Source organism: Schistocerca gregaria, chromosome 2, assembly GCF_023897955.1.
Source record: "Schistocerca gregaria isolate iqSchGreg1 chromosome 2, iqSchGreg1.2, whole genome shotgun sequence".
Classification (NCBI taxonomy): domain Eukaryota; kingdom Metazoa; phylum Arthropoda; class Insecta; order Orthoptera; family Acrididae; genus Schistocerca; species Schistocerca gregaria.
Genome location: NC_064921.1, coordinates 483,560,027 through 483,586,200, shown reverse-complemented (window position 1 = coordinate 483,586,200; position 26,174 = coordinate 483,560,027).

Here is a 26,174-nt window from a genome sequence, read left to right as displayed (position 1 = left end):
CAGCAAAGTCTGCCGAAACCGTTTGTTTTAAAGAAATATTTTATGTGATCTAGGCTGCTGAATGTTTCTTGGAAATGGGGTACAATTTAAAGGGAGCTATATATTTCACTAGTGTAATAATCTAGATATATAATGAAGATCTATTTTGTGTAACTAACCACATTAATTGTTATTAATTGTTCCTTTGGTTGTATTTTGAATATTTACATGTAACTCAGACTTTTTGTATTTACACATCTTGAAAAGGTTTAATGATTATCCCTGTGTAGAACTTGCATTCTTTGCCGACCCGTGATGGGGTGTGGAGAGATATCTGAAGTGTTGTGAGCTGATAAGAGAGATTAGTTGAGCAGTCGTTAGCAATATTGCTAATGAGATGGTGATAACATCTACACTTTTGGTAATGTGTTGATGGAGAGCTCTATAAAATGTGTCACTTTGGAAACATAGGTGAATCTATGTGATTGCTGCAAAAGTGTGTAGTTAGGTCGTTCATAATGGGTGTAGAGGACCCGTAATGGAAAGCGCTATTGGTTGTATGAGGCAAGTTAGCCGTTAGCAAGTGAGAATCGATTTCAGCCAATCATGAACCGTTTTTCCTCGGTGTTTGCAAGTGACGTTTGCGTTGGTGTCTCGGGAGAGAGCGGAGTCGCTCACCGAGCTCGGATTTCCCGTTATAGTTGTCTTAAATTTCCATGCGGTTAAGCATTCTGTGTTAATAGAATATATATACGACTTAATCAAAAAGCAAACAGAAATTATATTGTGACGTTGGTGGTTAAGTGTTAGTATCATGCCTGTATTTATTCATTTACAAGTAATCATTTTTCTATAATAAGTACTTTAGTTTGACGGCCCAGGTGAAGTCGCCACATGTGCGAGAATGCTGGCATGGAGGCAGTGGGACGGGGCGTGGAGCAGGTCACCGCTCGGAGAGAGGCTGCGGGTATCTGTAATCGTTTTACTTTACTTTGCCGCAGGCCCGAAGGCTCCGTCGTCCCGCTGCGGTTTGGTCGCTCTGAGGACGTATCACTGTTGTCTAGGCCCAGTTGCGAAAGCCCCGGCGAGGCACCCTGCCCCCGGGGGAACTCTTGGTTGACCGTCGCACTCCGGCCTCCGGTGATAAGTGGCACTGGCGCCTCGATGACCCGATCACCGTGACGGCGGAAGGTGGATGCTGGTGGATGAATGTCCTCTGCAGCAGCCGGGATGCGAGCCATATGCCTCCGAGCTGAAGCCCACCGTGCTGCTGGAAGGCCTGGTCTGGTCTGCTGCTGGCTGGCTCCAAGTCCCTTGCTAACTCAGAGGGTCGAACCTTGGCCCTGCCATAGACCTTCATGTGGACGCCTGTGGTCAAGGAACTGGCTATGCATGACTCTTCCCGTTATGCTCGGCAGTGCGCTTATGTTTTGCGAATGCCCCTTTTCAAGTCACTTACTGACACACATCAGGTTAGCGCCAGTGAAGTGCTATAGATGGCGGCTTGCGACAAGAATTACCTTCAACCCTGCGGAGCCACTGTTCCGTCATGTGTTGCACCCATGTCGGCCCGACATACTTTACTACTTCACGTTGCACGAAGTTATTATCATCAAGCCTGTGGCTGGCTTATGGATACAGCTGTAATTCGCTGCCACAAATTCAAAGTAAAATTACCTTATGCACTAACGCCGCTACATTATATTCCTCTGTGGGGAGACACGGTCCCTACGACTGCCTCTTTCTGCCTCCTAAGTTACATGGGTTTCTCTTAAGCACAGTGTAACCTATTACATGTCTTCTACAAGTGGTCATGATAACATACATTTTTTTTCGTGGTACTCTAGGCATTTTGCGTCACCCACACGCATATAAATCCTTACGTTACACTGTTACATAAGCAATACACACCAAGAATTCTGGAGTTTGCTCTCTCGCCCTTGGTATCCAATCCACTTTGATTTCAACCAGTGACGGTAGCTTTGTCTGTTGGCTCTCCGCCTTGTAAGACAGAAAAAAGTACACAGTGTGGCCAGGGCCACTATAGCATTCGGTACAGTGGCAATAACACGTCTGTTACCCGTTGCTGCCTGTAACGTGTGACATGGTCCTACTCGGCGATGAGTTGACCAACGGACTCTGTCAGGACCAGCTTCAAAGTCTGGTTCAGAAAGCTTATATTTCGTTCGGACAATAATCCTAAGGTTATCTCCTACCAGTGCAGTTGTGGCTGTGTGATGTTCTGTTGTGTAACCTCTGAAATTTACACTAGTAGATAAAAACTACACTTATCATCCATGGACTAAGTGTAGGGTCGTTGATTACTAACTAAACGATTCTCTGTGCCGGGTTCATACGCCACTAACGCTTAATTTTGAATAAAAGTCATCAGCGATGTCGGCCGAAATCTTCCGGTTAAGAGGTCGCTCTCATTCGGCCAACGGCCTTGTCAATGAGGGTGGAGGAGCATGCAGAGTTCACGGCACTCTTTTGTCCTTGGGGTGTGAAACTGCCCCTAAAGGCGGAAGAACCAGCAATGATCAACGGCATGAGGATGTAGAAGGAAATGGAAACCACTGCATTGAGCACACTTAACGCCTATCCACAGGACATGTGGCCTATAGTTGAAAAAGTGTCATGATGATCTCTAGATTGGCAAAAGATTGCGAAATAATCCCCCATTCGCTTCCTGGAGGGTACAGCCAAGGGGTAGGTGACCATGAGAAAAAGACTGAATAGCCAAAGAAAGGATAACGTTCTACGAGTAAGGGCGTGGAATGTCAGAAGCTTGAACGTGGTAGGGAAGCTAGAAAACCTGGAAAGGAAAATGCAAATGCTCAATCTAGATATAGCTGCGGTCACCGAAGTGAAATGGAAGTAGGACAGGGATTTCTGGTCAGATGAATATAGGATAATATCGACTTCAGCAGAAAATGGTATTATGGGAGTTGGATTCGTTATGAATAGGAAGATAGGATAGAGAGTGTGTTATTGTGAACATTTCAGTGACAGGGTTCTTCTCATCAGAATCGACAGCAAACCAACACCGACAACAATGGTTCAGGTGAACATGCCGACGTCGCAAGCTGCAGATGAAGACAGAGAGGAAGCATGTGATGACATTGAACGGGCAGTTCAGTGCGTAAATTGGAATGGGAACCTAATATCCATGGGGGATTGGAATACGGTTGTACTGAAAGGAGTAGAAGAAAGGGTTACGGGAGAATATGGGTTAGGTATTAGGAATGAGAAAGCATAGAGACTGATTGAGTTCTACAATTAATTTCAGCAAGTAATAGCGAATACTCTATCTAAGAATAGCAAGGTGAGAAGGTATACTCGAAAAGGCCGGAAGATACAGGAAGATTTCAGTTAGATTACATCATAAGAGATTTCGATATCAAATACTGGATTGTAAGACGTACCAAAGAGCAGATATAGACTCAGATCACAATTCACTAGCCATGAAGAAGAGAATGAAGCTTAAGATATTGGTCAGGAAAAAATCAATGCGCAAAGAAGTGGTACATGGAAGTACTAAGGAATTAGGAAAAAGGCTTGTAATTCTCTGAGGCTGTTGACTCTGTAATGAGGAATAGCTCAATAGACAGTATACTTGAAGAGAATTGGACATCTCAAAAAAGGGAATCCTTGGAAGTAGGAGAGACACATAGGTAAAAAGAAGTTAACTGCGAAGGAACCGCGGGTAAGACAAGTAATACGTCCGCTGATCTATAAAAGAAGGAAGTACAAAAATGTTCAGTGAAGCTCCGGAATACAAGTATCTTAGAAATGAAATGAACAGGAAGTTCAGGGAAGCTATGGTGAAATGGCTGAAAAAAATGTGAAAAAATCGACAATGAAATGATGGACGTTGTTTTTCTTTCTTTGGTCATTAGTCTTTTCACTGGTTTGATGCAGCCCGCCAGGACTTACACATCATATTGAAAAGTCAGGAGAACTTCTGCTGAATTTAAATGGAAGGGTGGTAACATTAAGTGTGCAATGGGAATTCTACTGTTGAAGGCATATGAGAGAGTAGAGAGGTGGAAGGAGTACATAGAAGTACTGTGAGGGGGAAGACCTGTCTGATGACGTGATAGGAGAAGAAACTAGAATCGATATAGAAGAGACAGGGGATCCAGTATTAGAAGCTGAATTTAAAAGAAAATTTTCGCACAGTGAGCCTACCAGCTCATGCATCCATGCAGCTGAGCAGAATAACTTACAGATGGACGGAAAAGAAAATCGACGATTTGTTAGATGATGATCAGGCTGGCTTTAGGAAATGTGAAGGCAACAGAAGGTCAGTTCTGACATTGCGGTTGACAATGGAAGCAAGACGTGACTAGTCTACCTAAAAAAAGCGTTCGACAGTGAAATATGGTGTAAGGTGTTCTAAATTCTCCCAAAAATAGTGGTAAACTGTAGGTAAGGACGGGTAACATTCAATATATACAGGAACCAAGCGGGAAAAAGAAGAGTGGGTGACGAAGAAAGAAGTGCTAGGATTAAATAAGATGTAAGACATAGATGTAATCATTCGCGTCTAGTGTTCAATCTATATGTCAAAAAAGCTATTACAATGAAAGGATATCAATGACAACATTTGCTGATGATATTTCTATCCTCATTGAAAGTGAAAAGGAATTACTGGATCTACTGAATGGAATGTATAATAAGTTCAGAATATGGACTTTTTTTGGAGTAGGTGAAAGGAAGACGAAAGTAATGAGAAGTAGCAGAAGTGAGAACAGCGAGAAACTTAACATGAGGATTGGTGATCACGAAATAGAGAAGTTAATGAATTCTACTGCCTATCCACCTTGGACCCGTGACCTAGGGATCAATCTGTTTTCGGGAGGTGAGCGGCGAGGACGTCTTGTTTGCGTCCAGTCCTTAGAATCGAAAGCTCGCGTAGTTTGCTTACTTCCTCGCCGCAGCTATTACTCGCGTCCGTTGACATTCAGTCGCTATGCCTCATTCGTACAGAAAAGCTACCATTAAGATCAGATTCCAGCCAGACCACGCAAGTCCACAAGCCTTTGAAATCGATCGGTTCATCCGTGATGTCATTCAAATACCACCACAGTACATCTTCGGTATCCACCTATCCATCACAAGTAGCGTCGTTTACGTCAAGATGGTCGACGACAAGTTATGTCAGTCTGTTGTGAGCAGATGGTCGAATACTTTCAATTTCAAAGGCTCCGATGGTCATATTGGGGCGGTTACCGTTGACCATGCGGGACTCGGATTACGCACACTAAGAGTCTTCTAACTCCCGTTAGAAATGACGCCGTACGTAGTTACAGTAGCTTTCCGGCTGAATGGGGCGGTAATTACCCATGTGGCCGAAAGCTGGAACACTTTAGAGACATACTAGGTCCTCAACGGCGTCCAGCAAGTCAAAACTGAATTGCAGATACACGTGCCTTACTTCTTAGTCGTAGGTAGATGTCGAGCAGTCGTAATGTACGATGGACAGCCTCGTACTTGCTCTGGTTGCGGCCAGGATGGTTATATACACTCGGCGTGTATTCAGCGTCGGGTTACAAAAATTCCATTAAATGACCAGGCACTACTTCCTACGCTCACGGCCCTCCCCGTCAATTACACAGGAGTGACACTATCGACCGTCCTGGTATACGAAAGACCAGTTGGAAGACAGGAAGCGTATAGGATGCACACCCGTCCCCAGTCCTCGCTTGGCCAACATGGAGTCCACAGAGATTGCAGATAGCCGTCCATCGACTCCACAGGAAGATTCGGACGAAATGCGCTCGGTTCCAGACTGTAGCGCCTAGAACCGCACGGCCACTCCGCCCGACGGGGTTTTACCAACCGATAATTTTTTGCCGGAGAGGGATGCGATGTGGGAGCCACACACTCTTTCGGACACAGAAACCCATGTCTGCGAACAAAGGTCACCGAGGAAACATAAAAAGCGACCTCGCACACCCACAGACTATTGCCTCAAGCGGACTTTTTCTCCAGTTGACAACCGGACGGCCGACTTGACGAGAGAAATGGATGACACAGGATTCCCTTCACTTGTCACTTTCTCTGATTACGACACATCCGTTTCCGCTCTCTCAAGCAAACAGATAACAACCTAAGCGCCCGCCACTGGCACACAACCAGAAACAACTGCAGATTCGCACTTGGCCAATGAGCTCACAAGTGTTCTACCGCAGCCACTGTTAACTTGACGGACGACATTGAAGACGATTCTGCACCTACTGTGGTGGATGAGGAGAGAGGTCCCTCCTTCCACACCTCGGCCTTTCCCGAGCAGCATCAGATGACGGCTCGGGCGTGGCCTGCAGTTTACAGGCCCCAACTTCAACGGCGACGCTGACGGCGACGCCACTGCAGGAGACGATCTACAGGCCTACCGCTTAGCGACCATCAACATTAACACCATTCGGACATGTACGAAGTGGTCGATGCTCCAAGACATGCCCAGTGAGGCAGTCGTTGACATCGTCTTTCTGCAAGGAGTCTTCGTCGCCGATTTCCTGGATACGTACGGTTATACGGCTCGAGTGTCTCATGCCTCGCCAACTGAGGGAGGGTCTCAAGGCAGACGAAGAACGATATCTCCCCGACGCTAGAGGAATGGCTGTAAATGTGATAGGCGTCCAGTTTATCAATGTGTACGCCTCTTCCGCAACGACTCGCCGTCGTGACAGAGTGCTCTTCTTCACAGAAGGAGTAACGCCGCTTTTTCAGAGTAGGCACGATGACTTGGTACTACGGGGCGATTTCAATAGCACCTAAAGATCTGCTGCCACGCCATTCACCGTGCCCCGAACTCAGGACACTTCGATTTCCAGCTGGTACAAACATGGGAACATGTCCGAGGACATCGACCAGGATACACACATTTCACGCGTTACTCGTCAAGTTGCATCGATAGGATCAACGTCTCCTGTTCTCTCGCAGCAACAGTGAGTGACGCGGAAGTGTGGCGGGTAGCCTTTTCTGATCACGAGGCCTATAAATGTGCCACCACCTTCATCGCCAACGGGTGTGGCGCAGCTGACATCGCTGAAAGTTAAACCTTGCCCATCTCGCTTCTCCGAATTGTCGACTTGCCATCGAGAACACTTGGAGTTCGTGCGTCCGCCGACTCCCGAAGTATCCTACATCGATCAGTTGGTGGTTAAACTTCGCTAAGGCGACTCTACCGAGAACGTTTATTACGTATGGTCGTGAGACCGCTGCTTGGAGGCGGCTCACCCCCTATTTTTATTTCGCCGTCCTTCGCGGATGTGCCTCCTTCCCACCCACACCGGAACGGCAGATGACAGTACAACGTTCGAAGGCACAGATCGTCGCCCATGCGCCGACATCTCGAAGGGACGATCGTCCGAGCCCGATTAGATGACAGACTTGCAAGAGAACGACCCACAATGTACCATGTAATTCGAGCTACATTAGCAGTATAATAACCTGTGAGGACTGAGCAAGTAGGACATCAAAAGCACACTAGAAATGGCAAAAAGGGCATTCCTGGTAAAGAGAAGTCTACTAGTATCAAACATAGTCCTTAATTTGAGGAAGAAATTTCTCAGAATGTGGGTCTGGAGTTCAGCGTTGTATGGTAGTCAAACATGGACAGTGGGAAAACCTGAACAAAAGAGAAATGAAGCATTTGAGATGTAGTGCTACATGTTGAAAATGGGACTGTTTAGGTAAGGAATGAGGAGGTTGTGTGCAGAGTCGGAGAGGAAAATAATTTGAGGAAAACACTGATAAGGAGAAAGGACAGGATATTTGTTAAGACATGAGACAATGACCTCCATGGTACTAGAGGGAGGTGTAGAGAGCAAAAATTGTAGATGAGGAAGAGATTGGAATACATCAAGAAAATAATTGAGGACATATATTGCAAGTGCAACTCTGAAATGAAGAGGTTAGCACAGGAGCGGAATTCGTGGCTGGCCGCATAAAGCCAGCTATAAGACTAAAAAAAAAAAAAAAAAAAAAAAAAAAAAAAAAAAAAAAAAAAAAAAAAAAAAAAAAGACGGTCGGATCAAGGACGAATTAAAAGCAGTCTAGCACTGGCAAAAATAAGTCTACTAGTTTGAAACGTAGGCTTTAGTTTAAGGAAGAAATTTCTGGGAGTGTACATTTGGAGCACAGCATTGTATGGTAGTGAAAAATGCGGGAAAACCAGAAAAGAAGAGCATCGAAGCAATTGAAACTTGGTGTTACAGAAGAATGTTGAAAATTTGATGGACCAATAAGGTAACGAATGAGAATGTCCTCCGGATCATCTGTGAGGAAAGGGATATATGGAAAACACTAACAAGAAAACACTAACAATTGACAGGATGGTAGGACATCTGTTATCAGAGAAAAAGATCTATGGTACTGGAGAGAGCTGTAGTAGGTAAAAACTGTAGAGGAAAACAGGAATATGCCCAGCAAATAACTGAAGTCATAGGTGCAATTGCTACTTCGAGATGAGGAGGTTGGCAGAGGAGAGGAATTTGTAGCGGGCAGCATCAAATCAGTCACAAGGCTGACTACTGAGAGACAAATAGAAACTTGGTCTTCTCATGTTACACGGGGTTCCGTTAGTCAGTATTCCCCTTCCTCCGAGTTCTATGCGTGCAGCTTCTTTGCATCCGCCATGCTCGCAGCAGTTTGCTGTAAACATTGCTTGCACTTCACTATACCCCCAGCATTCCGTCTGACTGCTTAGAAACAATTCGCTGCACATGCAGCCAGATAATCTTGGATAGATACATAGTTATCCTTCTTTCAGGGCAATTTTGAAATTCTTCCTTTGCAATTTCTGCTTACCTGCCTCTATCTGGCGATATTAGCAACATATCTTCGATCTACAGTTTGAAGAACTTCGTAAACGGCTCCCCCCCCCCCCCCCCCCCCCCATCCCTGACCGCAGCCCTCTCCTACTTTACTGGGCGCGGATGGATGGTATAGCACGGAATTTCGCAGCTTCCCCATTACTGGAAAGCAAACCAGAACATATACTCATCCTTGGTCTGTCTTCCATCGATTCCACGTGAGAGTAAAATAGCAGATATTGCTTGCCATGTTCCATTACCAAACTTCACAGTGGTGGCAGTGTTTCTGCGCTTAACGCAATCCCAGCTAGGTCTGGCCCCGCGCTAACAAATTATTACTCAGCTGCTCGCTAAGGCGTGATGCAATACTTCCTGCAGGTTCGTCACTATTCTATGCACATTCCACACACTGTCAGCTACTCATTGCAACAGTCTCGTCAACACAGTCCTGGTATCCAGCACTTTTCAACCGTACGTGTAAGGCTCCTACATTTTGATTCACGATATTTTGTGGTGTTTCAACATACTACACCACCTTTTGCGGTAACTTACGAAGTAACAGCGTGTGCCACATCTCCATTGCTTTACTCTCCTCTGGGAATTTCCTTACGGTTTACACCGTGCTTTCAGTTTCCTAACATCGCTTTCGTTTGTCTGTCTACTTGCGCTCAACTAATCCCTCTGTTGCTTTTGCATGTGGTATAGCTTCTACCATTTGTCACACACGTCCCGTAGCATTTCATATGCCTCAAGCAATTTTTCATTTTCCCGTCGACTTCACCGAACACTCCTTCTTTTCAGCAACCCGCTTGAGATCATCATATGTCTCCTGCAAACTCCTCTCTCATTTCCGTGCCTCCCATGCATGCAACACTAAACGCCCACTGGTCACTAGTCACCACCACGCCTCGAGTACAGTATTCCTCCGTCCAAGTGCTGGAAGTGAAAGGCGACCATCTCAACGAAGATTACTAGATGAACCGCCTCCAAGATTCTCATTTTCAGTAAGCTTGTGTCCTTTCTCTATTTTGAAAGACTGGTCTTTTTAGTGGGCTCTGAAGTTCAACACTGACCGATGAGGTGGTTGCTACTACCTGGTAAGGCCCTTGATACTTGGCGAAAACATTCGTCGTCTTTCCTTTCGGCGTGTGTAGTCTGGAGAGCATCACTCATTGCCCCACTCTGTACTACGGCAAACACGCCATTCCTGTCACTGCCTCCTCCTGCTTTTTCAAATCTCTCTTTTTGCCTTTTGCACTCATTTCGATATCAGGCAAACCGTTCTCGCGATATCGCGCACTCATTCCCGTTTCTTCCGTTTCCTACTTTTTTCAGTATAAATAGATATGGCATCTTCTGTCCATATACTTTTTCATATAGAGACATATCAGTATTCACATGGTCTTTTGAGTTGTAAGAGCACACGACATACCCAAGTCCAGTCCTGTTAACCTAACAACTTACCAATTGATCTGTGAACATGTTCCGTCCTCCCATTTGTTTCTGAATGCTGTGCGTTAATCCTCAACTTCTTTACGTTCAGTAATTGACATTGTTCCTTCAGTAGATCTGACATAAAATTAGTGTCCTGATAGATAATTATAAAATTATAAAATTTGCGCTTGGCCAAAACGCATTTTAAAAAGTAAGAGTAACTGTTTACATTGCGTTGTCAAAGTGAAAACGTTAACATTGGTTCGCTTACTGTTTATGTTTTCTGAAAGTGATGTGTACAAATATCAAAGATTTCGTTAAATGTGTCATTTTCATTGCTAGGCTTGAGATCTCAGCCGACGCTCTACGATACGACGACAAATTGATGGGAGGGAGGAAGGTGCAGACTGACTTTACGGAAAGCCATTTGTTGCTTTACGAAAGTAGTACCTCCTTTATTTAACCAGATGTACTTGTTGTTGTTGTTGTGGTCTTCAGTCCTGAGACTGGTTTGATGCAGCTCTCCATGCTACTCTATCCTGTGCAAGCTTCTTCATCTCCCAGTACCTACTGCAACCTACATCCTTCTGAATCTGCTTAGTGTAGTCATCTCTTGGTCTCCCTCTACGATTTTTACCCTCCACGCTGCCCTCCAATGCTAAATTTGTGATCCCTTGATGCCTCAAAACATGTCCTACCAACCGATCCCTTCTTCTAGTCATGTTTTGCCACAAACTTCTCTTCTCCCCAATCCGATTCAATACTTCCTCATTAGTTATGTGATCTACCAATCTAATCTTCAGCATTCTTCTGTAGCACCACATTTCGAAAGCTTCTATTCTCTTCTTGTTCAAACTATTTATCGTCCATGATTCACTTCCATACATGGCTATTCTCCATACTAATACTTTCAGAAATGACTTCCTGACACTTAAATCTATACTCGGTGTTAACAAACTTCTCTTCTTCAGAAACGCTTTCCTTGCCATTGTCAATCTACATTTTATTTCCTCTCTACTTCAAGCATCATCAGTTACTTTTCTCCCCAAATAGCAAAACTCCTTTACTACTTTAAGCCTCTCACTTCCTAATCTATTTCCCTCAGCATCACCCGACTTAATTCGACTACATTCCATTATCCTCGTTTTGCTTTTGTTGATGATCATCTTATATCCTCCTTTCAAGACACTATCCATTCCGTTCAACTGCTCTTCCAAGTCCTTTGCTGTCTCTGACAGAATTACGATGCCATCAGCGAACCTCAAAGTTTTTATTTTTTCTCCATGTACTTTGATACCTACTCCGAATTTTTCTTTTGTTTCCTTCACTGCTTGCTCAATATACAGATTGAATAACATCGGGGAGAGGCTACAACCCTGTCTCACTCCCTTCCCAACCACTGCATCCCTTTCATACCCCTCGACTCTTATAACTGCCATCTGGTTTCTGTACAAATTGTAAATAGCCTTTCGCTCCCTGTATTTTACCCCTGCCACCTTAAGAATTAGAAAGAGAGTATTCCAGTCCACTTTGTCAAAAGCTTTCTCTAAGTCTACAAATGCTAGAAACGTAGGTTTGCCCTTCCTTAATCTAGCTTCTAAGATAAGTCGTAGGGTCAGTAATGCCTCACGTATTCCAACATTTCTACGGAATCCACACTGATCTTCCCTGACGTCGGCTTCTACTAGATTTTCCATTCGTCTGTAAAGAATTTTCATTAGTATTTTGCAGCTGTGACTTATTAAACGATTGTTTGGTAATTTTCACATCTGTCAACACCTGCTTTCTTTGGGATTGGAATTATTATATTCTTCTTGAAGTCTGAGGGTATTTCGCCTGTCTCATACATCTTGCTCACCAGATGGTAGACTTTTGTCAGGACTGGCTCTCCCAAGGCCATCAGTAGTTCCAATGGAATGTTGTCTACTCCGGGGGCCTTGTTTCGACCCAGGTCTTTCAGTGCTCTGTCAAATTCTTCACGCAGTATTGTATCTCCCATTTCATCTTCATCTACATCCTCTTCCATTTCCATAATATTGTCCTCAAGTACATCGCCCTTGTATAGACCCTCTATATACTCCTCCCACCTTTCTGATTTCCCTTCTTTGTACTTAAAACAACAATAACATACAAATAAACAGAAACAGTTTGAGAGTGATTCCAAAGTGACAAACCAGAAATATCAAACATACAATAAAGTACCCATGAGAAAACAGGAAGTTTAAGACGAGTTAAAACAATTTAAAGAAGGTGGTTTAAATAACCCTTTTAGCAGTTGCAAATCTTTGTTACATGACAAGTAATGCCTGTTTCAAATAACAAGTTAAACGTTCGTAAAAATACAACGAGTCAAACCTGACTTCTCTACAATTACAAAAAGAGCATTACCATAACAATTTGAGAACCGCTCATTGGACAGTAAACTTCAAACACGGAAATTGTCCAGTATTTAGAAAAATTTCACAAGTCCATGATTACTATTAAAAGTAACTTGGGCGCTTTTGGCACTAGCAGTTTAGAACTAGAAGGATAATCTTTTTTTTATTTACAGGTTCAGCGTTTCACAAATGCTGAGCATGTTTTTGACCTTAAGAACTTTTCAGTCGGGTAGGTAGGTATTGTAGGTATTGATGGTTAACCGGGGATCTAGAAACGACGGAGAGGCTCCGTCCCCGCCGCAGCCGCAGTGGTCCACAACCTCACTATGACTACCGCAGTCCACCCCTCCGCCGCCCCACACCGAACCCAGGGTTATTATGCCGTTCTGCCCCAGGTGGACCCCCCTCCTAGGGAACGTCTCACACCAAACGATTGTAACCCCTAAGTTTGCGTGGTAGAGTAATGGTGGTGTACGCGTACGTGCAGAACTTGTTTGCGCAGAAATCGCCGACATAGTGTAACTGACGCGGAATAAGGGGAACCAGCTCGCATCCGCAGAGGCAGATGGAAAACCGCCTAAAAACCATCCACAGACTGGCCAGTTCACCGGACCTCGACACAAGTCAGCCGGGTGGATTCGTGCCGGGGACCAGGTGCTCCTTGCCCCCACAATGGGGAGGTAACTGTGTTCATAAGTTTACTACTTTAGCATTTGATAATCTGAACCCCCTTAAGCATTACCACTTTCTCAAAGAGGAACTGTAAGGACATTTTAAAGATATATGTGTTCAGTATTTCACCAATCTTGAGAGCCTCTTTGTCACAAGCAATTCTTTTAACAGTAAAGGCAACAATACTTTTCAATTTTCAGGGTCAGGATTACGATAAAAGATTTGGAGCGCCCTTCGGGCACTAACAATTTTGGAACGGTTTGTAAGTTTAAAACAATCCACTAATAATGATAATCAACTCAAGAAAACGTTAAGGCAGCAATAACAAAAGACGTTCTGGCTGGCGAAGGCAATGATAGCCTTAGGGTAGTGGACACTTTGATTCAAATTTAAGTCCGAATGCCATACGGATTGACAACGTAATTTATGCAGAAGTGCCGTGGTAAGCGAGGACGCGGCGTCACCTCAGTGGCTACCCCAAGACAGGAGGATGTACACCACGACGCACACTCACACGCAGCCGTCTTTTACTACCCGCGCCCGATTAATCGGCGGGTAGCGGATAACACGCCGAGGCCAGCGGTTGCAACGCTACCAACAACTCGGGAAGCCGAGGGCAAGCAAACAGGCATATAATTCATGCAAGACTTAGCATCAGAAATGAGTAAATTCTCTAGGCCCGACACAAGAATAACAAATGCAAACCCCGCTCCAGACCCCGACCAAAATCTAAATGTTAGAGTGACTGCATGTTTAAAACAAATGTGATTAGCCGTTAATAGTTTGACAGTAATGACCAAATTAACAGTAAACACCAAAAATAACAATTAATTTGATTAAGCAGTCAACTGTTAACAAGACACCAACAAAAAATTAAGATAAGTAAACTTAAGAAGTACTAAGAAATGCTGGAGCCCTAATGCCTAAGGACGAGATCGCAATGATTATAAGGTATAAACAATAGTAAACAATAAATTCCTTCTCTTAAGAGAAGTGTTCGATCTCACCAATACCTTCCAACGTCAGTACAGAAAATGAGCCCACATTTATCGGGCCGCTGGAGCTTTCTTAGCACGACTATGCCCGATGTTAGCAATTCATGCACAAGTCGGGGAAGCTAGAACTTGCCTCCTTATGGGTCAGGCTCGATATTCAGCCTCAGTAGTCAGTAATATACACTACTGGCCATTAAAATTGCTACAACGCGAAGATGTCGTGTTACAGAAGCGAAATTTAACCGAAGATGCTGTGATATGCAAACGAGTAGCTTTTCAGAGCATTCACACAACGTCGGCGCCGGTGGTGACACCTACAACGTGCTGACACGAGGAACGTTTCCAACCGATTCCGCATACAAAAACAACAGTTGACTGGCGTTGCCTGGTGAGACGTTGTTGTGATGTGTCGTGTAAGGAGGGGAAATCCGTACCATCACGTTTCCGACTTTGATAAAGGTTGAATTGTAGCCTATCGCGATTGCGCTTTATCGTATCGTGACATTGCTGCTCTCGTTGGTCGAGATCCAATGACTGTTAACAGAATATGGAATCGGTGGATTCGGGAGGGTAATATGGAACGCCATGCTGGATCCCAACGGCCTCGTATCACTAGCAGTCGATGAAAAGCATCTTATCCGCATGGCTGAAACGGATCGTGCAGCTACGTCTCGATCCCTGAGTCAACAGATGGGGACGTGTGAAAGACAACAACCATCTGAACGAACAGTTCGACGACGTTTGCAGCAACATGGACTATCAGCTCGGAGACAATCGCTGCGGTTACCCTTGACGCAGCATTACAGACAGGAGCGCCTGTGATGGTGTACTCAACGACGAACGTGGGTGCACGAATGGAAAAACGTCATTTTTTTCAGATGAATCCAGGTTCTGTTTACAGCATCATGATGGTCGCATCCGTGTATGGCGACATCGCGGTGAACGCACATTGGAGGCGTGTGTTCGTCATCGCCATACTGGCGTATCACCCGGCGTGATGGTATGGGGTGCCATTGGTTATACACGTTTCGGTCACCTCTCGTTCGCATTGACGTCACTTTGAACAGTGGACGTTACATTTCAGATGTGTTACGGCCCGTGGTTCTACCCTTCATTCTATCCCTGCGAAACCCTACATTTCAGCAGGATAATGCACGACCCCATGTTGCAGGTCCTGTACGGGCCTTTTTGTGATACAGAAAATGATCGACTGCTGCCCTGGCCAGCACACTCTCCAGATCTCTCACCAATTTTAAACGTCTGGTCAGTGGTGGCCGAGCAACTATCTCGTCACAATACGCCAGTAACTACTCTTGATGAACTGTGGTATCGCGTTGAAGCTGCATGTGCAGCTGTACCTGTACACGCCATCCGAGCTCTGTTTGACTCAATGCTCAGGCGTATCAAGGTCGTTATTACGGCCAGAGGTGGTTGTTCTGGGTACTGATTTCTCAGGATCTGTGCACCCAGATTGCGTGAAAATGTAATAACATGTCAGTTCTAGTATAATATATTTGTCCAATGAATACCAGTCTATCATCTACATTTCTTCTTGGTGTAGCAATTTTAATGGCCAGTAGTGTATGTGATGCCCTAGAACATTCTACAACAAATTAATTTCACATGAAGCAATTATGACAAAGGTCGCAGAACCGTTAAACAAACTGCAGTAGAAGGAAATCATAGGGCAGTGAATTTATTAGCTTGAGTACAGAGAGGGGACAGCGGGAAAACCGGCCTAACGGGCGCAAGTTCTGCGCCGAAGCACGTATGCCAAGATCCACAAACAGAATTGCCTTACGCAAAAACATGTATGATGGGTTGTTACCAGACGAAATCGTCATCAAGACGCCCACATTAGTGGACAATTACTCCCAAATCCTGATAGCCAATTGGGCGTTAAAGCGTAGAGCCCAACACTCCACGCCAATGCGGCTTTGTATAGTTAGCCGCCCACTTAGACGAGCAACCTACGATCAGGCTCCGTAATCGCCTGCCCGCCGTTCGTCACCGCTTCTTCCACGTACTCCTCCACCGTCCGTCAACAACCTGCCTCCAGCTCCCTCTAACCCAACAGCCAACTACAAGAAGACCGAAGCTCCACCCGATGGCGTAGCAGGAAAACGCATTGCACCAGTACCGTAAACATAACTGCTCGGAAAATGAGCCACACGGCTCAGAAGATATTAAGGATTTTATAGTGGCTGTTATAACGCCTCTTTTCACTTGTTCTGTATTAAAAATCCGTTGACACAAATAAATTTCATTAAAAGTCTATTGCTGAATTTTGGCTGAGAATCTTACCGCTCACAGATGAAAGTTCATTGTCATTTCAGCAACGCAGCCGAAAATGTATGAAGTGACTATCGATAGTAAATTTATTATTTGCGCTTTACAGAATTATGTTGTACAATAAACATTTCATATAACATTTAATTTAGACTAGCTACAGTTATCAGGACATTCTAGTCGACAGTTGATGTATGTGTAGTACGCATGTTATAAATCTATTCGAAATATGGGATGCAGTCATGTGCGGTTTGGACGTGAAAAAGTGTGGTTAAATGCGTTAAAATATTAATCTCGCCTGCTGCAGGTAATCAGGGTTACACACCAATTCCCATGCTAATAACAGATGATCCGAATTTACTAATTTCCAGCATTCAGAAAGGTATGACATCGGGAACTGTATGGTTTACAAAATTATGCAGTAAATTGCAGAGAACCGCCAAGTTGAAATATTAATTTTCTTTTGTACCTGATGACTAATTTCGACGCTGAGCTCATTACCAAATCATCCACTACGCTATGCAGTAACATATATTACGACAGCCACGGGCCTGTTTATTCCATTTACACACATGTTGTAAAGTAGTGCAGCGGTGAGCTTCATTCATCTAATTAGTTAGGTGTATGAAAGTCAGCCTTGTACTCTTTTCCAAGGTGCATTTAACTGGAATGAACAGACATGTGGCTGTTGTAATGGATGTTACTGCGTAGCTTAACAGATGATTTGATAATGAGCTTAGGCTCGAAAATAGTCATCAGGTAATCAAGAAAATTAATTTTGCAACTTGGACGGGCCTCTGCAATGTATTACATAATTTGGTGATCTCGCATTACTATGGCAACATTCAGAAACCATTGAACAAATAAGAGTACTTTGACCAGTTCTTTGAAAATGTCACTGAGCAATGAAGAAGAGACTGATGAAGAAAAGTGCTGATTATGGGATCCTATGTTTAAGCGTCTGATGTATACAATTTGTAATAATGCGTGGAAGGAGAAATTTACTAGTTAGTGGCACACAAGCAAGAGTGATGAAGATGATGAGTCAGCTTTCACCAAACTTCTTGTGCAGATTTGATCAGCTGCCGTTAGAATTAAATATTATAACTTCACCTAAGAGTAATAACTAAAAGGCTTAAAAACGTCAGTGGAGATGTCAAAATTATCCCCAGGAGGAAACAGAAAGCGGAGATTCAAGTCTTTGAGCAGTATCAATAATAAATGGATGTAATTATTAGTCCACCTCTGTACCTGCGTGGTCACTGCATCTAGCTGTCGTGCGGGCGAACCAGTTTCTACTCGTGGTACTTACAGAGATTTTTTCTTGTGTTGAGGACTGAAAAGGAGTTCACTCAATCTAGTGAAGCCAACTTAGGAGCTACCTGAGTGAAAAGTAGCGGCACAATGTCTGAAAATAGGACAACGGATTGGAGAGCGGTGCGCTCACCCCGTGGCCGTCCATACTGCCATAGAGTGACCCCATAACGACAGAAGATGAAAGGCCGTATTCACGGAGGACCTCTGGGCCTGGTCATAGAGTTTATGGTGTCTTAACCGAGAGATGGGACGAAACACAAAGAATTTCACATGACCGACCATTGCAGCGAAAATCCTTCGTGCACCCTGTGCAACTGGCCGCCATGCTGACGTCATCCGGAGCGTGAATCGCTCTTGAGGAACCCTGTATTATGAACCTGGGCTACAATGTAACATAAAAAGCCTACACGCGGCATAGCAGATTCAAATACCAGCAGTTTTAACATCAGTGGCAGATACAATAGCGTCAAAAGCCGACAAAACAGAGGTCATTCTGTAGAACTTGGTCTATTTTCATTAAGGTCTATAACAAAATGTTCTCCTCTTTCTTCTACTGTATAATAAAGTCTTATTTCCACATCTCAGTATCAAATGTTCAAATTTGAGTGAATTCCTAAGGGACCAATCTGCTGAGGTCATTTGTTCCTAGACTTGCACACAACGTAAAGCTCAAGACAACACACACACCCATGCCCGAAGGAGGACTCAAACCTCCGGTGGGAGTGGCCATCTCAGTTTCAACTTTTCAGCCACCTGTTCCACTCTTCTGCAGTCACTGCCCTTACTACTTGTTTTAAAGGATCTTTAATCTCCGACGTTTTATATGTTCTGTTTCGTGCTCAAACATAGCTTTGAGTCTGGTCCAGACTTACTTCAAATATTCAAATGTGTGTGAAATCTTACGTGACTTAACTGCTAAGGTCATCAGTCCCTAATCTTACACACCACTTAACCTAAATTAGCCTAAGGACAAACACACACACCCATGCCCGAGGGAGGACTCGAACCTCGTCCGGGACCAGCCGCACAGTCTATGACTGCATCGCCTGAGACCGCTCGGCTAATCCCGCGCGGCTCAAAACTTACTCAATGGCGTTTTATTCGTAGTGGTACGGAGGAATTCGAAGAACAGGTTTCCCAGAATTCGTAACCATTTCATCTGCTGAGTGTTTGTTGTGTGCTACTGTTTTCTTTTTAACAGTTTCTAGTAGTCTTTTCTTCAAATGATTCAAATGTCTCTAAGCACTATGGGACTTAGTATCTGAGGTCATCAGTCCTCTAGACTTAGAACCTAAATAACCACATCACACACATCCATGCCCAATGCTGGATTCGAACCTGCGACCGTAGCAGAAGCGCGGTTCCGGACTAAAGCGCCTAGAACCGCTCGGTCACTAAGGCCGGATTTCTTCAACATAATCACTTCGGAAATAATATTTTTAAATTTTTGCAATTCTGATATTTCGCGCTTATTGGAATCAGCGTAAGGATTTTCCTTTCTACGAGAATGGTACTGCGCGTTAAGAAGAAGAATAACCGCGTTTTTCTGAAACCGAGGAAGAAAGTCTCGTAACCACTACTCGAACGTATACATGCACATCTCATTATAATCTCCACTCCTCTTAGATTAAAAATCCACAATCAGCCTTCGATGAAACATTCTTTTTTTACCAAAGTGCATGAGGATCGGAGCTGTTTCTTTATCTGGTGGTTTAGACTTCCAAACAGAAACCCTTGGTATGGAGAGTTTCCAACGTTATTTGCCTAGACGTTACTTCGTGTGTGTTCTGAGTTCAACCACGTTTCGTCCATATAGTATACGAACCTTCCTTAATCTTCCAACAAAAAAAATGTTCAAGTGTGTGTGAAATCGTATGTGACTTAACTGCTAAGGTCATCAGTACCTAAGCTTACACACTACTTAACCTAAATTATCCTAAGGACAAATACACACACATCCATGCCCGAGGGAGGACTCTAACCTGCCGGCCGAAGTGGTCGTGCGGTTCTAGGCGCTGCAGTCTGGAACAGCGAGACCGCTACGGTCGCAGGTTCGAATCCTGCCTCGGGCATGAATGTGTGTGATGTCCTTAGGGTAGTTAGGTTCAACTAGTTCTAGAGGACTGATGACCTCAGAAGTTGTGTCTCATAGTGCTGAGAGCCATTTGAGGCATTTCACTCGAGCCTCCGCCGGGGCCACCCGCACAGTCCATGACTGCAGCGCCTTAGACCGCTCTCATCTCCGAACAATTTAATGGTTCGCATATAAAGCCATCACAAAAAATAATGTTAACCGTGCGTATTAGCAAACTAACGCGACCACGTCGAACATATTGAAATTCATTTCCTGTAATAAGCTATAATATGTAGCTATAATATGCCCGAATGTGGGTTTCCTTCTCAGCAGTAATAACCTTGTCTATTGTTGGCGGTCCGTTACGAAAAAAAAAGAACTTTGTGTACTTTCCTCTCGTATGGCATTTCTACCAACATCATCAACACTTTTTGGAATCTTTTGTCTTGATTTTTCTTTCTTGGGAAATTCCAAAGAGTGTATTTGACCTTGTACTTACAGTATTATAAGGTACACGACCAACACCTGTAGCTGCAACTGACTTCAAAACAACATTGGTCTTTGGCCTACTCTTTGACAACAGCTCCGTCTTATACACATTAAAAAACATGTATTTCTCTAAAGATCTTAATGATTTATTTAATGATGGCTTCTTAGGTGGACTCACATCTAACACGTCCACCTCGCTCGTTGTATCAGCGTATTTTATGATGAACTTTACAGCCAGATTCTAAAACTACCGCTGTGTAGCATGCACATTACCCATCTTACACCTGCAGTGGGCACTGCGACAGTGAGCTAGCGGCCCTCGTCTTTTTCACCCTTCGATGGTGGCACTCTGATCACGCGCCTTTCGTTTACGTGCCATCCCTTGTTTCAGTCTTAGGCGTTCAGTAATTATTTAGTTCTTAAACGTATTTATTAAAAGAATCTGTAGGGAGAAGTGTTGACTGGTAGTCCAGTTGAATGCAGATGGCTGGGAGGAAGGAGTCTAAAACTCTGCCAGTGTTCTTCAGGCACTGGATCAGGATTATGAAGCAGTAAAGGCGTGCAGTGAGATATTGCCTGTACAGTTTTGCTCGAATGAAATGTTAGTGTTAGTAGTGGGGCTAAGCTATTTCATGTGCAGCATGCATTGTTGCTAAATTTATCCAAGATGGCGGATCCGAGATGGCGGCAATGTTGCACTGATGTCATGGTGGGATATTCAAATTTTGGCTGGAAATGGGTCAATGCAGGTACCTCTAATAACCTAATTCCCTCAACCACAGCTCCCACTCCTATGATCCCACCCACCCAGAAAATGGTGAGTAAAGGCCAGTCTCTCTCCAGCTGCCAGAGAAGAAGGTTATGTTAGTGTACTTTATTTATATTTGGCGGGAAACTAAACATAGCTCATAATTTCACAACTATATGCTTAACAATGAGTGACTAAAATCGCAATATGGCTCAATATTGACGATGTCACGCAACTGGTTTCATCCTGTTGGAACAAAATTCACAATACCACTCAAAACTAGTAGCAGGGGGACGCAAAATAGTAACTCCTCATAGCGCGCTCCCTAATAAATCTCTCTGCTCCACTTGTGAATTGGCGGGAAAATGAATAAAACAATAACTGAAGCTACCCCCTAAACTGGTATAGGCATATAAATTACAGTGTTAGAAAACGAGAACCACAGTGATGTTAAAAAAATCGGCCTAAGCATATCTACTAGTGATAATAACACTATGCTAAAAACGACAGCGTAAAGTGTAAGACTACTTTGTAAATTACAGCTGTATACTAAGGGGTATGAAAGTAACACGAAAAAGCTTTGTAAATTACACGGTGCTAGCACAGTGGAGGCTAAAACCTACTGCACGCAATGCTCATAATCGTGCAATTAATGCACAGTGTGGCGCAATGTCCTGAGATGCCAGAGTTGTGACATATAATGTGGTGTGGCTCACTCTGGGCTCTGTGTGCAACTGTGACTTCTGTCAGGGATGCCGTGTGCACTGGAGTCTGTTGCGATACCTGCCGGCTGCAGGCGGAACTATAGCTGTGGCCTGGATCAAATTGCAAAGCATATGAATAACAGGAAATTTACCCAGGGCTGCTGTTTGATGACAGCTCCGTTTCTCCACTTGAGCCATGTGCTTCAAAAGACAATGGAATTCATGACACAGACGAGATAATTGTGCAATAAATAGAAGTTATGGAATATTAAAAAACAAAAACCACAGTGATGTTAACAAATGGAACTACACTTAGCTGCTACTAACACTGTGCTAAAATCTACTCCACAAACAGTAGCACCGCTTCTCTGCCTGCCGGAGTGGTCGAGCGGTTCTAGGCGCTACAGTCTGGAACCGCGTGACTGCTACGCTCGCAGGTTCGAATCCTGCTTCGGGCATGGATGTGTGTGATGTCCTTAGGTTAGATAGGTTTAATTAGTTCTAAGTTCTAGGGGACTGATGACCACAGATGTTAAGTCCATGCTCAGAGCCATTTGAACCATTTGAACCGCTTGTCTGTAAAATACAGCCTTTAGTTGTAGGGTATAAAAAAAGCATGAAAAAGCTATGTAAGTTACTTGGCGCTACGATAGTGGAGTTTGAAAACTACTACGTACGATGCTCATAATCGTGGCGCAACGCGAGGTCCGGGATGCTGGACACGTGAGGCATTCTGTTGGGTGGTGTAGCTTGATTGGCCCTCTTCCAATGACTGCAGATTCTAACAGGGATTCCGGGCATGCTGCTAACTGACACGGTACCTGATGGCCGGCGACTGAACTACAGCTGTGGGCCTCAGCTTCGGAATAACAGATCTGTTACCCACAGCTGTTTCTTGATGCTCAATCACTTGCCCCCTCCTCCCCATCCCACAGCCCCTCAGGCTGGTTGTTTCGAAAGACAATGGAATTCGCAACATATTCCTACAAACGAGAAAATGCAAAAGGAAACATTATTGTATCCCCCATGATAATAATAGTCACAGGAAATATCTCACTATCCAGAGAAACTTCGAATACTGCCTCCACCACCATGCATGCTTTAACGAAGTGGAACAGGAACATTGTAAACTGTGTGAGCAGTCGCCAGCGCTTCCCACTGCTAAGACAGGGGGTTTGTAACGGACCACGGGTCCAGTTCAAAGACCTGCTGGATGGCGCGAGTGAGAGAGAGAGAGAGAGAGAGAGAGAGAGAGAGAGAGAGAAAGGGAGAGAGAGAGAGAGAGAGAGAGAGAGAGAGAGAGAGACTGACTTGCATCATTCTGACAAAGACGTGTGACATCATGGATCACACCATTTTACATTCGAACAAGGGATTTCTGGAAATTTCAGTCAAAGTTTGAATCTTATTGGTTCTTGAAGTACTCGCTCGGAACTTCTCATCGACTGCCTTCCTCACTGGGTGTCCATTCAAAATGAGGCCCTCTGATTTGCGGCCTGGGGTGACGTGTGGTGACTCTAACCAAGCCCCCACTCTCCTTCCTCATCCTCAACCTGCTGCTGTCCATTGTTGTGGCTATAGTTTACTGCCTGTTTTTCTCTCTCTCTCTCTCTCTCTCTCTCTCTCTCTCTCTCTGTCTCTCTCTCTCTGTGTGTGTTTGTGTGGTTCGAAATAGAACGCAGCAGCTACAACTCCAAAATTAGTAGCAAGTGCCTTAGATTTGTAGAAGACGAACTACCACGTATGTAAATAAGTTTTTTTAAAACATCTTTGTTAAATTTTACATCAAATTTCTAATCCATAATTCCATTTCTTTTCTCTTGTTAAAGTACAGCTCAAGGATTGTGTTCTGCAGTGTAAAGAGAGACACTAGGAGCCAGAGACTTGGTTGTGTCAGACTCTTTGGTCTGTCCCTATTGAGGTTCGGCGTCCTGTGTAAAACTCACAACAAGGAATGCCTTGTAAGGATAAAAGAATATTTAATCGTAGTAGCGTAATTTGTGTAATTCTTCATGCTTTCCCGGCGATCTGTTGGCATCTTGGATATTCGGGAATCCAGCCGGATGTTCGCGTCGTTCTCGCACGATATTTCAACAGCGTGCCTCGCTGTCTTCTTCAGGTGCTACCTGAGACTGGTCCTTGGGTCGATCGAGTCTAGTATTTATGCCTGGGAGGAGCTGGGCGTTCCCTAATCGGTCCGCGCCGAGTCGAGTGTTCCATCTGTGGTCCGCGCCCGCCAGACTCGGCTTCAACGGACCCCTCCAGTCGCGGATGTTCCGACTGCCGTCGGCGCCGGTTTTAGCCATCCTCAACGGTTGTGGTTGTCATTTGAGGTGTGTCAGACCCGATCTGAGATGTTAGGTACTCTATCTCATGACTGTTCCTACGGTTTCCACTTCTGTTGCGTGCTGGGCGCTCCCTAATCGGTCCGCGCCGCGTCGTGTGTTCCATCTGAGGTCCGTGCCCGCCAGACGCGGCTACATTGTCCCTCTCTGGTGGCCGGTGTTCCTTCCGCCGTCCGCGCCCGGCCTGGCCGTCTTCTGAAGTCGAGTTCATGAATCCTGCGCTTGAGCTTGTGAAAACTCAACGCAGGACACTCCAGGATTCAGCAAGAAATGTAAGTGGCGACCGAGGGAACAGCCGTGAGACAAGGTGTTGGACATTAGAGACCAGATCTGACACACCCCAGGTCATGAACTCGACTTCAGAAGACGGCCAGGCCGGGCGCGGACGGCGGAGGGAACACCGGCCACCAGAGAGGGACAATGTAGCCGCGTCTGGCGGGCACGGACCTCCGATGGAACACACGACGCGGCGCGGACCGATTAGGGAGCGCCCAGTTCCTCCCAGGCATAAATACTGGACTCGATCGACCCAAGGACCAGTCTCAGGTAGCACCTGAAGAAGACAGGGAGGCACGCTGTTAAAATATCGTGCGAGAACGACGCGAACATCCGGCTGGATTCCCGAATATCCAAGATGCCAGCGTAATTTGTTCTTGTAGTGGAAGTAGTAGTAGTAGTAGTAGTAGTAGTAGTAGTAACAGTAGCATACATCACAGAAGTGCAGGATGAGCTGGAGGCAAAACTGGAGGTTGGAAAACAACAACAGTAACAAGAACAACAACAACAACAACAAAATGCTGTGGAACAGCCTCCAGCAAAGAATACACAGCAGCAACAGTCGCTTAGGTATAGAAATGCGCTTGACTTTATAGACGGGCGGCTGGAGACAGTTAAATAACAGGTGCTGGACCAGCCTCTAGCAGACAATAAGACATCAGAGCAGATTTGAAAATAGAAATTAAAAAAATCTGTAGTCTTAAAATATACTTCATTTGTGTCTGTGTACAGCAGAAACGCGGTCTTTCTCTAACATATTGGTATATTTTTACAGCATCCGATCTAGTCTTGGTTGACAAGCGGCTACAGAATTGTTCATACTCTTTGTCGAGATTACGTGAGAGCCAAGGTGAGTCAGGGTTGTAGCTGCCAAATGGACTCATCCACCGCCTGAAGATCTGGGGGAGAAGATAGCCTCCTTGTACAGGGGAGAAGATAGCCTCCTGGTACCAGAACGATGACATTAGCGGCGCTGATGACTCAGGTAAAGTATTATAGTAGCACCTTTTATCTTTTTGCTGTATCTGCCTTTTATAAATCATTGTATATTCTTTTCCCTTCTACATCTAACATTGCACTGTGTTTAATTAATTGTTCATACTCTTTGTCGAGATTACGTGAGAGCCAAGGTGAGTCAGGGTTGTAGCTGCCAAATGGACTCATCCACCGCCTGAAGATCTGGGGGAGAAGATAGCCTCCTTGTACAGGGGAGAAGATAGCCTCCTGGTACCAGAACGATGACATTAGCGGCGCTGATGACTCAGGTAAAGTATTATAGTAGCACCTTTTCTCTCTTTGCTGTATCTGCCTTTTATAAATCATTGTATATTCTTTTCCCTTCTACATCTAACATTGCTCTGTGTTTAATTAATGTACTTTTCCATTCTAGAGCTAGTCAACTGACAGTATCTGGCAGCAGTCTACCTCCGCACTTGTCCCCTGTGTGGGTGCCACATGCAGAGCATACACAAAAGCCTGCTATATCTGTCATGGACCAACCGGACCGCCACCAGACAGAAAACAGTGGCGCCGCAACCTGCACAGCCGCATCTCCGCAACATGGCTCTTTGTTCTAGCTAATCCATATTTTAACATAGCAACAGTAAGATAAATGTGCGAATTACTAGACAAATGGCCGCTAGTATGGGCAA